This window comes from Biomphalaria glabrata, chromosome 10 (genome assembly GCF_947242115.1).
Source record: "Biomphalaria glabrata chromosome 10, xgBioGlab47.1, whole genome shotgun sequence".
Lineage (NCBI taxonomy): Eukaryota > Metazoa > Mollusca > Gastropoda > Planorbidae > Biomphalaria > Biomphalaria glabrata.
The window spans coordinates 34006301-34021177 of NC_074720.1; the positions used below are offsets into that span (position 1 = coordinate 34006301).

Genomic DNA, 14877 nt, shown 5'->3' on the forward strand with positions numbered 1-14877 from the left:
AGATTCATTTTAACAAGCTTAATGATCTATGACAAATGGACGAAAATCGCTACATAGTTAATGGGGTGAGCTGTGCGTGTGTGTGTGTGTGTGTGTGTGTGTATATTATTTGGGTGTGTGGTTGTAAGTTTTAAAAAAATTGAGAAGGGAGGAGAAAAAAAAAAGTGGGGGGGTCAAGATGGACGGCTGAAAGCAAAAATGGGGAACAATAAGGGGGAGGGGATTGGGGGAGAGATTTAAAAGATGACATCTTATTGTAATGGGGCATGAAGTATTTGTAATGAGTGCAGGGTGTAGGTACAAGCTACACAAACGTCCTACATTCTTGGTGAGCTATAGTCATATATACTTGACTATACTGTATTTGGTTAATAATATTTTTTTAAATTTTAACGTTGAAGTGATAATAGGCTTTTTTTTTTTAAATCGTTCCTTTTTACCAGAGTTTGAACTCTTTCTCATGGGGCGTGGTGGCCAAGTGGTCTCAGGCCCAAACCTCAGTCAAGAGTTGGTTTTTAGTTTCAGGATTTTAAGGGCACTTCTGAGCTGTGGAAAGTTGTGCTGGCCACAAAAATCCTCGTTAACCGTAAAAAAAAAAAACAACCAACAGATTACCTTTACATGAAAATGTGGGAATGTGGCTTGCCTCATTTTCTCGCCCCTCGCCAGTTAATTCCAGAGGCAGAACATGGTCCAGAGTAGTCCAGACAACTGGAGATGGGTTGGTTTTTTTTTTGTGCAGCGGATGACCAGTGTGCTCTCTACATGTCTCATAGTGCTCCGAACGTTCCTCGACGTTTGCTAGGTGACGCCTGATGATCCTGGCCCTGGTAGTCATGTTTGGTGAATTTAGCGCCATGCAGCTGCAACTAAGCTTCACATGCTGGGTGGTGAACAGAGACCATTGTTTCACCAGATGCTAGCTCTGGCTAACCCTCACCTGCCCTGTAGATTGCATGGTCTGAAAGGGGAATTTTAAATAAAATCATTTAGAAATTTATAATTAATATCAGTTTAACCCTCCAGGCATCTGAAAATTATTTTAGGCTTTGACATACATCATCGTAAAGCAATAAAGAGCTTATTAATTCCTTTTCAGCACTTGACCTAGATAAGGAGCTAAGCTTTTTTACGATGTATTTCCTGTGCAATTTCTTGGAAATGATGGAAGATATCCCTGGAACTAATTTAGTCATGGAAGTCCTCTAAGCTATAGCTCTGGTCCTGTTGGTAGACTTATACTTGTGACTGCTTTTATTTGATGACACAGTTCTATTTTTAAGACAATGAATTAATGAGGTAAACTAAAAAACCGTTTAGTAATTCCACACACATTGTATTTAAAACAAACTAAATGCCTCTTCTATTTACAAAGCTTAGATCAACTCTGTCTGTCTGGTCAAAGTTTGTACACGTTATTTCTCCCACACCCAACCTCGGATCAAGCTGATATTGTGCAATTATTAATTTTACCTGACAACACAAGAATCAATTAAAAAAAAAATATAACCAATTAGTTAACTGAACTATTGGTAATAAATTATATGGTTTGGTATCTCGAACAAGGAAAAGAAATTGTAATTGACTGAAGTGGTGGCATAAGCTGAAATAGTCTCCTATAGGGGTCGCCGCTCTATATTGAAACAAACAATATCTTCTCTCGTCATAAGTACCTCATTGGCGGAGTGGTTAGCACGTCGGCCAGAGGAGGCGTGAGTCATGAGTTCGAATTCCGGTCGTTCGACTTTCCCCCCCCCCCATCCCAGATTTTCCAAACTTGTCCAGAAGTGTTAGGATCGTAGCGTTAGCATACTGAGAAAGCTAAAAGCATGAAATAGTCCTAAACAAAAACAATGGGTACAAATATTTCTAGTCAGACATATGTATTGTTGTGAGTCTAGATCTCGTACAAATTTAATTACATCTATAGTCCAATTAAATTGATGGAGTTACATTCCGTTCAGATTTGTTTTTCTTGTCTGTGTACTGTGGTTGCTAAAAGTGTCTTAAATCTCGCTTCCCTTCGCTTGCAAGGGAAAAAAAAAGGGAGTCTCAAAAACGTGGTGAAATCCACTTTTCTTGGATCATTAGGTGCCAGAAAAATAAAAGATTTGAACTTTTTCCTCTCTGTGAGGATCTTTTGTTCTTGTGTACTTGTTATGCTCTTTCACTGCGCGTGCGAGAGATATCAAGGTCAAGGTCAATGGCTAGCCAGGCGCACATGAAATCGTCTGAATTAAACTCCCCGATGACCTCTGTACTCTTACGCCAACGTCACGCGGCCATAAAGGGAGTTAACAATCAAACGAAGTGAAAATATAAAATCTTTGATAATTAATTGATCTGTTTCTTTCATCCCGTCTGAATTAGATGAAGATTTATAAAGTTTTATTCTACACTTGAGCCCAAACCAAAAGCAATGTTCATTACAACATAATTAAGCTGTTTCATTTCTTATTGGACCCCCCAAAAAATAAATTATTCCCTTTTAATATAGAAGGGCAGAATTTATTGTTTCTAGCCGCCGCGATTACAAGGTCTACTACTCCATTTCTATAAGTACCCCTGTAACATCACGGAATCACAAACTTGGCATAGATCTCATCAGACCCCTGGAGAATGTTGATATAAAAATATGCAATGAAACGTTACAGTAGACTAGAAATAGATTCAGACAGAGAAAGTAGCAGGGAGTGAAGCTGCTCGCAAATAATAAGAAGTACTTATATTGTAATTTGTTCTAATTAATTCATGGACTCACAAATGTTGTTGTTTTTTTTACTTTATTCAAGTAGCAGCTTCTTAGTGTTACACCGTCTCCCACACCATACCATTGAAATGTGAACATATCTTTCTTTTTCTTTTTCTCTTTCTCTCCCTCCTCTCTCTATTTCTCTCTCTCTCTCTCTCTTTTGCTTTCTCTCTCTCTTTCTCTCTCTCTTTCTCTTTTGCTTTCTCTCTCTCTCTTTCTCTCTCTCTCTTTCTCTTTTGCTTTCTCTCTCTCTTTCGCTTTCTCTCTCTCTTTCTCTTTTGCTTTCTCTCTCTCTTTCTCTCTCTCTTTCTCTTTTGCTTTCTCTTACTCTTTCTCTCTCTCTTTCTGTTTCTCTTTCACTGTCTCTTTTTCTTTATCTCTCTCTTTCTCTTTTGCTTTCTCTCTCTCTTTCTCTCTATCTTTCTCTCTCTCTTTTTCTTTCGCTTTCTCTCTCTCTCTTTTTCTCTCTCTCTTTCTCTTTTGCTTTCTCTCTTTCTCTCTCTCTCTTTCGCTTTCTCTCTCTCTCTCTCTCTCTCTCTTCAGAACAAATAAGATCTGAACCCAACAGATCAACGTATGAATCAGGTCCCCAGCTACTAGATCTAGAACTTCATGACTAATGTTATACAGATTCTTTTTGGTCCAGTAAGCCATTAGTCCATGGTCAGATGACCACAAGCTACACATATGGCTACATTGTGCATAGAATTCAGCCCCCCAAAAAAGTTATGGCGAAATAAGCCGCAGTTAGCATCATTCTAAAATAACAGCCATACCGCGACCCGAGGGTCACATCTGGCGAGTCTTGGTTGAATGACTGTTTTAATCGTCTAAGATTTGTGTTTAAGAAACTTGTCTTCATTACAACTGACTCTTGACAATAATGTACATTTTTTAAATGACTTGTGGCGGCGTTCTGCCAGGTAACATGTGTCCTTAATAGCCATCTGAAGAGTGATCTCTACATTCAGGCCTTGATCCAAATAAGGGGAGGTTATAGCACATTTGACTGAAGATAGAGAGGGGCGATTTATAAAAGAGAAACTCTTTCTCTCTCACTCTCTCTCTTTCCCTCTCTCTTTCTCTCTCTCTCTTTCATTCTAACCTCTTTTCTCTTTCTGTTTCAGATAGGCAGGCAGACATTAATATCTATTTCTACATCTATATTTATATCTATATCTTCCATATAATCTCTCTCTCTCTATCTCTCTCTCTCTCTCTCTCTCTATATATATATATATATATATATATATATATATATATTATATATACATGATACAAGGGCTATTTTGTGACGGTACGGCACACACACACAAAATAGAAGCATCTCAAACCATTGATAACAACTCAATAAAACTATTAATCAAAATTTAAAAAAAATATGTAAATAAAATGAGACTATAAATATTTGACCAAACATACTCTACTCTTTGTAAAAAAAAATATATTTCAATAAAACAATAACACCTATTTGATAGATTCATCTAGTTTCTACACCAAATTCATTTCCTATCGTACAATTTCTTTGAATAAAGAACATAGTACTTATTAATATACACACAAAAGACGCAACGTATTCATGAACGTTATTAAATGAAAGTTAATAAATATTTAGACGACTGGTGGCCTAGGCCCCCGGGGGCCTAGAGCATTGTGTGATGGAGATAACAAAAATAATGAGTAAAGGGAGACAATGAAACTAAATGAGAAGACTTGCTAAGGGGAGTTCATTAGCGTGAAATTTAACAATGACGGACACTTCTATTGGAAGAAAGAGATATAATGAAATAATATTGAAAAGATTTTTTAAAAAGTTGTCTCGCAAAAAATAATTTCATGATAGATGGAGAAACGTTGGTGTAGGATGAAAGAAAAGAACTTTCTCTTTGGATTCCAATTAATAGTCCCCCCAAATATCTTCCAGTAATTACTCATTCAGGCTCTCCATTATTCCACTTTATTTCACAGCAACACATGTCAATTATACAAATGAAAAGTAAACAATACTACAAATGTTTCCTCTGAAAATCCCTAATATCAAATCAGTAGAAAATTTACAACGAACGCACAACATTCGTAAACAAAATCAGAAAGACATTTTTAAACTACTTCCTAGGTCTAGAACTCTTGTTTCAACATTGGTTTTGAAAGGACTATCGTGTCCATGGAAAGACATTTCCTTTCGGGAATTTCCGAATGTATGGTTTTTATGGATTCAAGAGTTGAATCAATTAATGTTCAGCAAAAAATTGCGCATCGTCTTCTCAGTAAGGTCTAGATCTCAATGCTTATCATAGGAATATTAAAAGGTGTACATATCTATTATCTATACATTCGCTATGCCGCTATTTTTAAATACTACCTTCCGGAAGTTTTTGAAGCATTAGCCAAACCCATAGACATAAATAAATATAGACTGGCCAATTAAAGAGTTTTATGAAACGAAAATTTGTGACTTGCAATTTTGTGTACTGTATTATAAAGCATTTATGAGCAGTATAAAAGTGCTTTTTTAACTTTGATACACACCTATATATATTGTAAATAAGGAGGCAGTGTAGCTTTGTTTAATCTCTAAGAATGAAGATCATGTAACTTTTCATAACTCGGAAATCCGAATACAATAGATATACATGTTTTCAAGTTACATAAAGTTACTTCCTTCGGCCAGTCTATATTTATTTATGTCTATGGCCAAACCACAACCAAATTACTCAACCAAAACCCAACATCGATGTTACCCAACTAAATAGCGCGGGTAAAATCATGTAGAATTTTTCTTGAAAATAGCGCGGACTTATTAATCATTTTATCGGATTTTAATAAGTGGAGTCTCTGAGCAGGATTTTTGCGTAATCGCCTCCCTTCTTTAAGCGTTAAATATAAATGTTTTTTATGTTATTAAATGTATTAAATGTATTTTAGTTGAAATTAAATATTTTTTTAAACATGGAAGCTGCATAACCTTTGATAGTCGTAAGTCCGCCCATATATAGTGTGATAACCCTTCAATGCACAGCGCCATCCAAGCTCACGCAGAAGGTGCACACTGTTAGAGACCAGACGGAGAAGGATGTTGACAAGAAGGTAACGCAGCTTCCCCCAAGTCTAGAACTTTTATAGAGGCTGTGCTCAAGGCAGACATTGTTACAGGCATTGTTAGCCTACTATGTATATCGTTGAGTCGCCTCCCTTAAGTCATTACACTATAATGATATGTGTTGAATGTATGTGTTATAATTTAGTCAGAAATGTAGATAAAATACGAGGGTCATCTGTCAGCAGCCCTCTTAGATCAGACCCTGGCGTCTCAGGCGGCGAATGACCAATTCAAGCATCCATTTCTTTATATCTTGTCTATGACCATTGTCTTTGACCATTGTCCATCACATAGGTATCAAAGTTTCATTGTTAGATTGTAATCAACTCTCCCAAGCACACCAGTCCATGAGAATACAATGCTGGAGAGGGAAGCTAATTTGCAAGAGACTCTATAACCAAACAGACATTTTGCAGCAATGTTGCCACAGTTGGAGTTTCCTTACATACAATTTGTCTTTGACAATCCAATTAGTGGCAATTAGTGTATTTGACTAGTATGAAACTATTATTCTAGTTGTCATTTTGCTTACAATATTTTTTCATGTACAATTTTTTGGACTATAAATATAATGATATGTATATAATTGACTCTTTTTTGCGTAACATGTCTGTGTATTTATAGTTTGATATTTTACAATATCTAAAGTAATTACTGGAAAGTGAATAAAAAAAATTAAAGTTAAAAAAAAAATTGACGTTATTTTGTCAGGATTGATATTTTGTTGTTTTTTTTTTTTCAACGCTTTGTTGTGGTTCGCTGTTTTACAGGGTAACTAACATCGTATCCTATTGGCATACTTCTGGAATCAGTTGATGATTTCTGTTACCCTAGCTTTATTATCTTAAATGCTGTGCTACTTGATAAGGAAATTAATAACAGACGTACCAAAACGTTTAATCGTATATTTATTCGATCAATCAAATCTCCGTACCGAGATAATGAATGAACATATGGAATTTTGCAACGATTCTTACTACTGTTTAGCGGTTAGGAAGCACAATAGAGAGAAAATAATACTAGAACCCATGTTTGTAATAGAACTTGACTGACATGACTAAAAGAATGAAATAGTGCAAGATCCAAGGTAGTTAGCATTCCTTTAAAAAGCGTATTACTTCTGACGTATATATAAATGGGTACATTTCTGGTTCAGACAAATAAGATTGGTCAATACAATTTGATATTATTTTTCCATTTTATCTGTAAGCAGTTCCAATGTAAGCAGTTCCAATGTAAGCAGTTCTTAATGTTAACAGTTCTCAGTGTTAGCAGTTCAACGTAAACAGGAATAAGCTTTTTTTGCTGCTTCTAAGAAGTTTTAAGGAGACTATAGCTGCGTACGAAGTGTTTACATTGGTCTCAGTTATGCTTGAAAGCCGTGTGTCGGTGCCTAGGCTGCCCTATTGACTTTCTTTTAGTTCCACCTAGTTGTTTGGCGTTATTAGTACCTACTTGGTCTTCCTATGGTAAGAAGAATAGACCTATGGTCACTACCTATGGTCATTAGGAACTGTGAGAAATGCGGATACTATCTGCTGATATAAAAGTTGAGTCAGGTCTGCTGGTTGTGTTGTCGGAGGTGTGGTTCTATTTAGTACACGTTGTAGGTTAGAGGTAAGCTGCAAGCACTACTCAATGTAAGCACTACTCAATGTAAGCACTTATCAAATGAACCCATTATCAAATGAAGCTCTCATCAAAAAAGCACTTGTCAACAAAAGATGTATTATGCTAATTATTCATATGCTTGTACATAACAAACTGTTATGAAAATGATTTGCTGTATCGGTTGTCGTTCTTATGTTCACATGTGCTTGTAACTCGTCCGTAAGAATGTGTTCATGAAATGTGTTGTGTAGTCATTCTGTGTATTAAAGCCATACAATGCTGACATGGTTTTTGACTTTCTAATTATAATGTTCATAATATCAACTGTAGAGTTCAATATCTTTGTCTTACATCGTATATATACACTATTAAAATAACGAAATTTATTGGGTTGATAGTTTTTGCAAATGATTAATTTCATTTCTTTAATAGGAATTATTCAAGATTCAAGTCAAATTAATTACAATTTTCATTTAGTTTTTTTCCATCAGAATACCGAAGCTCATATCTGAATAATGTAGCCCTAACTTATTCCTGAAATTTCCATTTAGTTTTTGGTTCTCGTAGTAAAACCACGCATTTAAAAATGATTCTTCATTTTTTTTAAAATAAGTTAAAGTTAAGGTCACATCCCTCTTAAATGATGCAACAAGACAGCATTTGTATTGGCTACGTCTGACCAGCACGCTTGTCTCGAGAGGTGGGCTAATATGGATGACGTAAAATCAATCAACCAATCAGATGTCGACGATTTCGCCCTCAGCGGTGACTATCAAATCAAGACACACGCGCGACACGGCAAACAAGTGTGGTACTCTTTCCAGTCACGTGGGGGTCTGCGTCACTGGAAACACACACATTTTTATATTTTTATAAAACAACAACAACAAAAAAAAATGTTTGACACATTCACCCCATTTTTTTTTTTTATTTTAAATTGTATTATCTCCCTTTATTTTTTTCCGAGATATATTTAGGACAAACTTTGTAGTAATTTTGACAGACTAAAATATATAAATAATATGTTAATGAATCAAATGAAATCATAACTTACCCTTAGTATTTCTCGTCTTGTTCTATTATAATCCAACCTGGTGGACAAAGTCAAATATTGCTCTGAGGGGAAAAAATTAAATTCAATTACATTTTACGAATGAATTAAGAGCTCAGATAAATAGTAAAATCTAGTATCGGCAACGATGGCTGAGAGGGACTTTTAGAATAGAATGCTGAGATCATGTTACCAATACAGAAATCCTCTACCGCTGAAGGAGTACTCGCCGCCTATGTGAAGCTGTGATCAGACGTCGTATCAGAATTGGCGGGACAATTTCCCCAAAGACAACCAAAAACTTGGACATCGAAAAGCAGAACACGAAAGCAGAGGCCTATCCTCCACTAGCTGGGCGTCGCACCTTCTTGGAAGTTGTAGCTGCTGGCTGAGAGGAGGCGACTTTTGACCAATCTCTTTGGAGAGGGCTTTCCGCCCTAGGCTCTGATGGGATCTAAGTCTAATCTCAGTAGAGTATAGGCAGTACATTTTGTCTCTGACGCTCATTGCGTCAATAGGGTTAGGAATTCGTTCAAATTGTCTGTTAGTTAATCATCATGTTAGAATGAGTAACTCACATTACAATTTCACGCACTTTTAAAGCATGAATTTTTAAAATAATAAATTATGGAGTAAAGTTTATTGAAAAGATTTTTTGAATTTTATCTAATGACTATGTTTTTCCAGTGTCAATACCAAAGTATATGTCGATTTATTTTATTTTGTACATAAAAACTATATGCTTAATAATGGTATTACTAAATTTGAATACGATTTGGAAATCACAGTGCAGTTATCTCTAATCTAGAATTACTTAGTGAATGTAAACATATGAACATGGAAGAAATATAATCGTAAGAGTCATGTTTGTGACTTCAAGATACTGACATGATTGAGTTACTGATATGATTGAGTTACTGATATGATTGAGCTACTGTCATGATAAAGGGGCATGATTGAAGTACTGACATAATTGAGTTGCTGCATAATTGAAGGGCATGACTGAGTTATCAGCATGCTCGAGTCACGGGTATGATTGAGTTATGGGCATGATTGAGTTACCAGCATGATTGAGGAGCATGTTTGAGTAATTGGCTTGAATGATCTACAATAAATATCGAGTTATTGACATGATTGGGTTACGGGCATGATTGACTTATTGGTATGATTGACGGGCATGATTGAGTTATTGACATGATTGAGCTAATGACATGAATAAGTTATAGGTTTGATTGAGTTATTGGCATGATTGAAAGGTGTGATTGAGTTATTTGCACGATTAAGTGACATGGTTAAGTAACTCACCTGATTGGTTGGAAGGATTGAGCTGCGTGCTGGCAAAGTTGAGTCTAAAAAAATTAAGGTTAGTGGTTGGGGGAAATGGTATAACTTTTTTTTGGTCAATTTCCAATAAATGTATTGATGCATGAAATATTAAATGAAATTGTGTACATTTATGAATTATATGAGGAGCGGTGGCTGAGTGGTAAAGCGCTAGGCTTTCGAATTGAAGGTCTCGGATTCAAATCTCGATGTAGACATAGATTTTCAATGTTGGGATTTTTTAGGCGCTCCTAGTACGTCTTACTCTAATGTGTACCTGTCATTAGTTGGGGAAAGTAAAGCTGTCTGTCGTTGTGCTGGCTACATGACACATGATGGCGGCCTGGTCGTGCGGTTAGCCAAAGTTTGCGCACTGGACTGTCGTTCAGATTTATCTATGGCCCTGGGTTCAAACCCTACCCCGTCGTCCTGCGGTAGGTTAGGACTAGGAAGTAAATTATCTTCAACTCTGAAGGAGCATCCGAAACTTGTCAAACATTTAAAAAACTGTTGTTTTTTTTGTTTGCACCCTCGACAACCGTGGGGCATTGAAAGAGAATGGCTGCCTGGTCGTGCCGTATGCCCGCTAAACTACCGTTCGGTCCTGTAGATGGTCCCGGATTCATACCTTTGTCTGTCGTCCTTCAGGAAGTATACACTAGGATGTAGATTATCTTCCACTCATCTGCCTTATAGATCGCAAGGTCGTTCATACTTGTGATAATTTTTATTTTCTAAGAAAAGAATTCTGCGCTATCCCAAAGGCTGTTGTTATTCAAACGAGCACATCGTAGTCAAGTTTGTTGCAATAGTACAACCCGTTAGAGAGCTTACACAATATAGTTCCGAGCTTAGGGATTTTACTGAGACTTCTGGATAACCTTTCGAAATAGCAAACTACATAGTTTAAAAAATACAACGAAAGGAAAAATAAAAAGACGAAAGAAAAACTTTTATTTTTATTTCGCATTGAAAATGTCATTTCCTGTTAATAGCTTTCCAGATGAGAAAAGGGAGATAAATACCCCTCTCCCAAACCCCCCCCCCCCCCCCAAAAAAAAAAAAAAATAAATAATTAAATTAAAAATGCATATATTATCAAATAAGTAGAAAAGAGAGTAATGTACAATAATACATTTATAAAGAGACACCGAGGTAGAAATAATGGATAGCAAAATGAAGCCAAATTTCTAATTCCAAGACTACCGGAAGTATGTCCCTGACAACAACAAAAACCTCGAATCGATACACTGTGGTAAGCTCCCTTTGATGTTATTGGCCTTGAGTTCCAGGCTCACTTTACTTGCCATTGTGCTCGGGTGTTTTGTTAAAAAGTTCTCATCAACCCCCCCCCCTCCTTTTTTTGACCCACCCATTCCCCTCTTTATAAAATATAAATGCAATACACCTTACTCCATATCAGTAATTTCTCCACTTAAACTCAGGGGCTAAAGAGAGCTAAAGCTCCTCAGTTGCTGGGTCTCGTATAATCCTCGGAAGCTGATTGGTGACGCGCTTTTGAAGTAAGTGTGGGTGCGCTGGTCACGTGACTCTGATTTTCATCCTAATTGGCTTAAACAAACTTTCGGGAGCAAGCGAAAACCGGCGAATTGAGCCGAGACATGACATGTATTGATGAAACTCTGTAAGTGGTTGGTGGAAGGTAAAGTGTTTGGCTTCCTAACCGAGATATCTCGGGTTCAAATCTCAGTGAAGATTGAGATTCTGAATTTCGGGATATTTTGAGCGCCCCTGAGTCCATCCAACTCTATTGGGTGCCTGACTTTAGTTTGTGAAAAGTAAAGTCGCCTTTCCTTGTGCTGGCCACATGACACCCTCGTTAACCGTAGGCCACAGAAACAGATGACCTTTACATCATCTGCCCTATTTATCGCAAGATCGGAAAGGGGTACTTTACTTTAATGTAATGTCCGAGAGGATCCGGCCTTGACTCGAGATGCACTCAAGCATATCTACGTCCATAATTAGATGTCTAGCAAGGCGCCGAATCAAAATGTTTTTTATGAATGGCGACACAACGATGATGGTTATGCAAGTTTGAGTTGAGTCTTTATAAAAAAATGCTTCTATGGTTTTGCTATTTCATCCCTAAAACTATCACCAAAGACATATAATCTCCCCTGCACTAAGAGTTACTACTACGAGTTATTAGTAGTTAACTAATTCCATACTAGGATAGCGGCAAGTTCCGATGTCAATTTCTGGTGGTTGCCTTATTGTCATTGTTGTTGAAGCTGGTCATTGAATGCTGAAAGTCAAACCTGAATACACGATATTGGGTGCTAATCAGCAGCTAATGTTCAAGAAGATGGATGGGTAGATTCTGTATCGATAGCACAGAATTAGAAAAAGAAAACAAATTAGTAGCGCGTTTCTCAACAATCGAGCGCGCTCCCAAAATGGCCAAAACGTGCTTAAAAAGGGATGTGGTGTGAATGCTTTCAAAGTTTTTTAATGGGACAAAACATTTATTCGCATTTTTTTTTCTATTTTTGAATACTAATTACAATTAATTATATTTAAAAAAACAACAAAATTATTTTCAATTTTTCAAAATATTTTTTTAAAAATTAATCAAGTCATTGTTTCTTTTTGTGTCTAGGACCTCTTAGAATGCATACTGTTGGCGACAGACTTCTGGGGAAAAAAAGGTTTTTAAAACGTACTCGCTAACGCGATTCTACCTGCATTTTCTCATGTCGGCTTTAGTAAGTCGTTTGGTTGATGTCTTATGTGTGGAAAAAAAAAGGCTTGCAGCTAGACGTCTTAATGAACTCAAAATAAATTATCATACAACAATCACGCGCAATACAGAAGCACAAGCGCTAAGTTGCTGGCATGTAGTTTTGACCAGTGCCGCTGAAGCCTACAACGTTCATTATAGAAACTGCTAAAATATAAAGGGTGTGAGTGAGTTGGATAAACGTGAGGGTGTATATATATATATATATATATATAGGCCTATATAAGATTAGCCTTAGATAAATTTCTTAAAATACTGTCAAGGAACGACAACTGGGAAAGTGTTGTCCCATTGCGGTACAGGAGTCCTCGGCCTTGACTCCGTCCTGCTTACTCGACTAAAGGATGAGCTGAAAGGAAGCTTGCTAGACACCATGAAGGATTCGATCAACATTGCACCGCCAATCTCTGGTGTGGGTAATGTCACGGCAACTCCATAGAGCTATCAATCCATTTGTCAGCTAGGAAACAAAAAATTGAAGCCTTAGTTTTTTTGTTTTATCTTCCGAAAGCATTTCGGCATGTCGTAAAAGAACTGTGCAAATATCCACTCCACTTTAAAGATGACACTTCCAAACACCAAACCAAATCACTAGACTCCTTTAAATCTAAATAAGATTTGTCACAAGATTCATACGGCTTACTTAATAGGTTATTTATATTTTGGTGCTATATTTTGGAAACTAAAGATTTGTAGATAATTTTTGTTACTATTCAATATTTAATTGTTTAAACTTACTTTATGCACATGTTAAATTTGTTAAAATATCTATTTTAATGGACTGCGTTAAACCATGTAATTTATGTTTCTCATAAAGTAAATATCTGAGATTCGTTACGTTGCCTTTGGAGAATATAAAGGACTTGGAATGGATGAAAAATTTGATAGAATACCAAAGAGTTATAGTAAATGCTTTGGGTCCTGAATACAGAAGAGTCAAGGAAACAATCGTCAAACACAGCTGTCCTTTCATGACTTGAATGTCAGCTAATGTCAGCTAATCTGGGTAGAATATACAGAGATTTTATTTTGAATTCGTTGGTTGAGATTTGGCTATGATTTCCTATTAAATCTGGCCAACGCTACATCATATTCTAAGACTTTTAAAGCTTTGAATTGTGCTTGGATTAGTATTGCAGTTATCTCCCTTTTATTAGGGTGGTGTTTGTTGTTGTTATTTCCCTTGTTGCGCTCTACTATCGCTTCTGTGATGACCATTAAAAGAAGATAGATATTTATAACATGAATTACACAATGACCAATTGTTTTTTGTCGACAAAAAGCTTTGATTGTGATCTATCTATCTATCTATCTATCTATCTATCTATCTATCTATCTATCTATCTATCTATCTATCTATCTATCTGTCTGTCTGTCTGTCTGTCTGTCTAATTGTCTGCCGTTTTATTAATCCATTTCTCTGTCTCTATCAATGTCTATCTAACAACATTCTTGAGCACAATCATTCAATTTTTTATATTTCCAATTCCAATGAAGTATGAATAATGAATGCATATAGATTTAATAGAATAATAAACTGGCTGAAACAAACTCTGAACAGTAGCGTTCATTTTGGAACGTTTATCGAAGATTTCAATGCATGTTTAAAAAAACAACAACAACACTAACTTACAAGGAAATATGTCTTCACTATTGTCCGAAGTGTTATAGCGTTAGGCTGAGAGTCTTGCAGTGTACATTAATTACATGTTAGCAGCAATCAAAAGAGAGACTGGATGAAAAGAGCCCAAACACCCAGCCAATAGCTAAAGAAGACTTAGCGCAGAGATTTGGAAAGGGGGGGGGTGATATGGAGGGGGGGGCCTCGTTTCTGTACTGTAACTTTGTTGTTTTCATTTATACAACTCTCCGAGCAGCACTAAGCTTTAAGCGCTCCGTCTCTCTCTCCTTCAAGAGGAGGTGTCGGAGGAGGCATATGTTGGCTGCGCCCTCGTTGACAAAAAAAAAAAAAGGAGTAGGGGGGACGATATTGTTCCGATGTTCGATTTAATACCCCTCCACTCTCCCCCCGGTTTTTTTTTAGCCTTTTCTTTAATCTCAAAGTGTTTCGGAAATGTATTCACAAAGCCATATTTTTGTCTTTTTTTTTTTTGTCACATTCAGTTTCAGGTTTTGGAAGGGGAGAGAGAGGGGCGACAACATTTGAATGTGCTAACAAAAGATTTGTTTATGAATAAACTTTTTTAGTTCTCCTGACGTGAACCAGGTTTAGAATCTGAGAGATGTACCAGGAGCTTGTTCAAACTCCAACATTG

General features: G+C 36.5%; 1 long non-coding RNA gene across 1 annotated transcript; it reads right to left on the reverse strand.

Moving 5' to 3' along the window:
* Window positions 1–629: 629 nt before the first annotated feature.
* On the reverse strand, window positions 630–14353 carry LOC129928592 (uncharacterized). Its single transcript, XR_008780035.1, has 4 exons — window positions 14235–14353; window positions 9820–9863; window positions 8518–8579; window positions 630–961 (listed from the first exon to the last, which is right to left on the reverse strand). It is a non-coding gene; the product is annotated as an uncharacterized LOC129928592 (long non-coding RNA).
* Window positions 14354–14877: the final 524 nt, after the last annotated feature.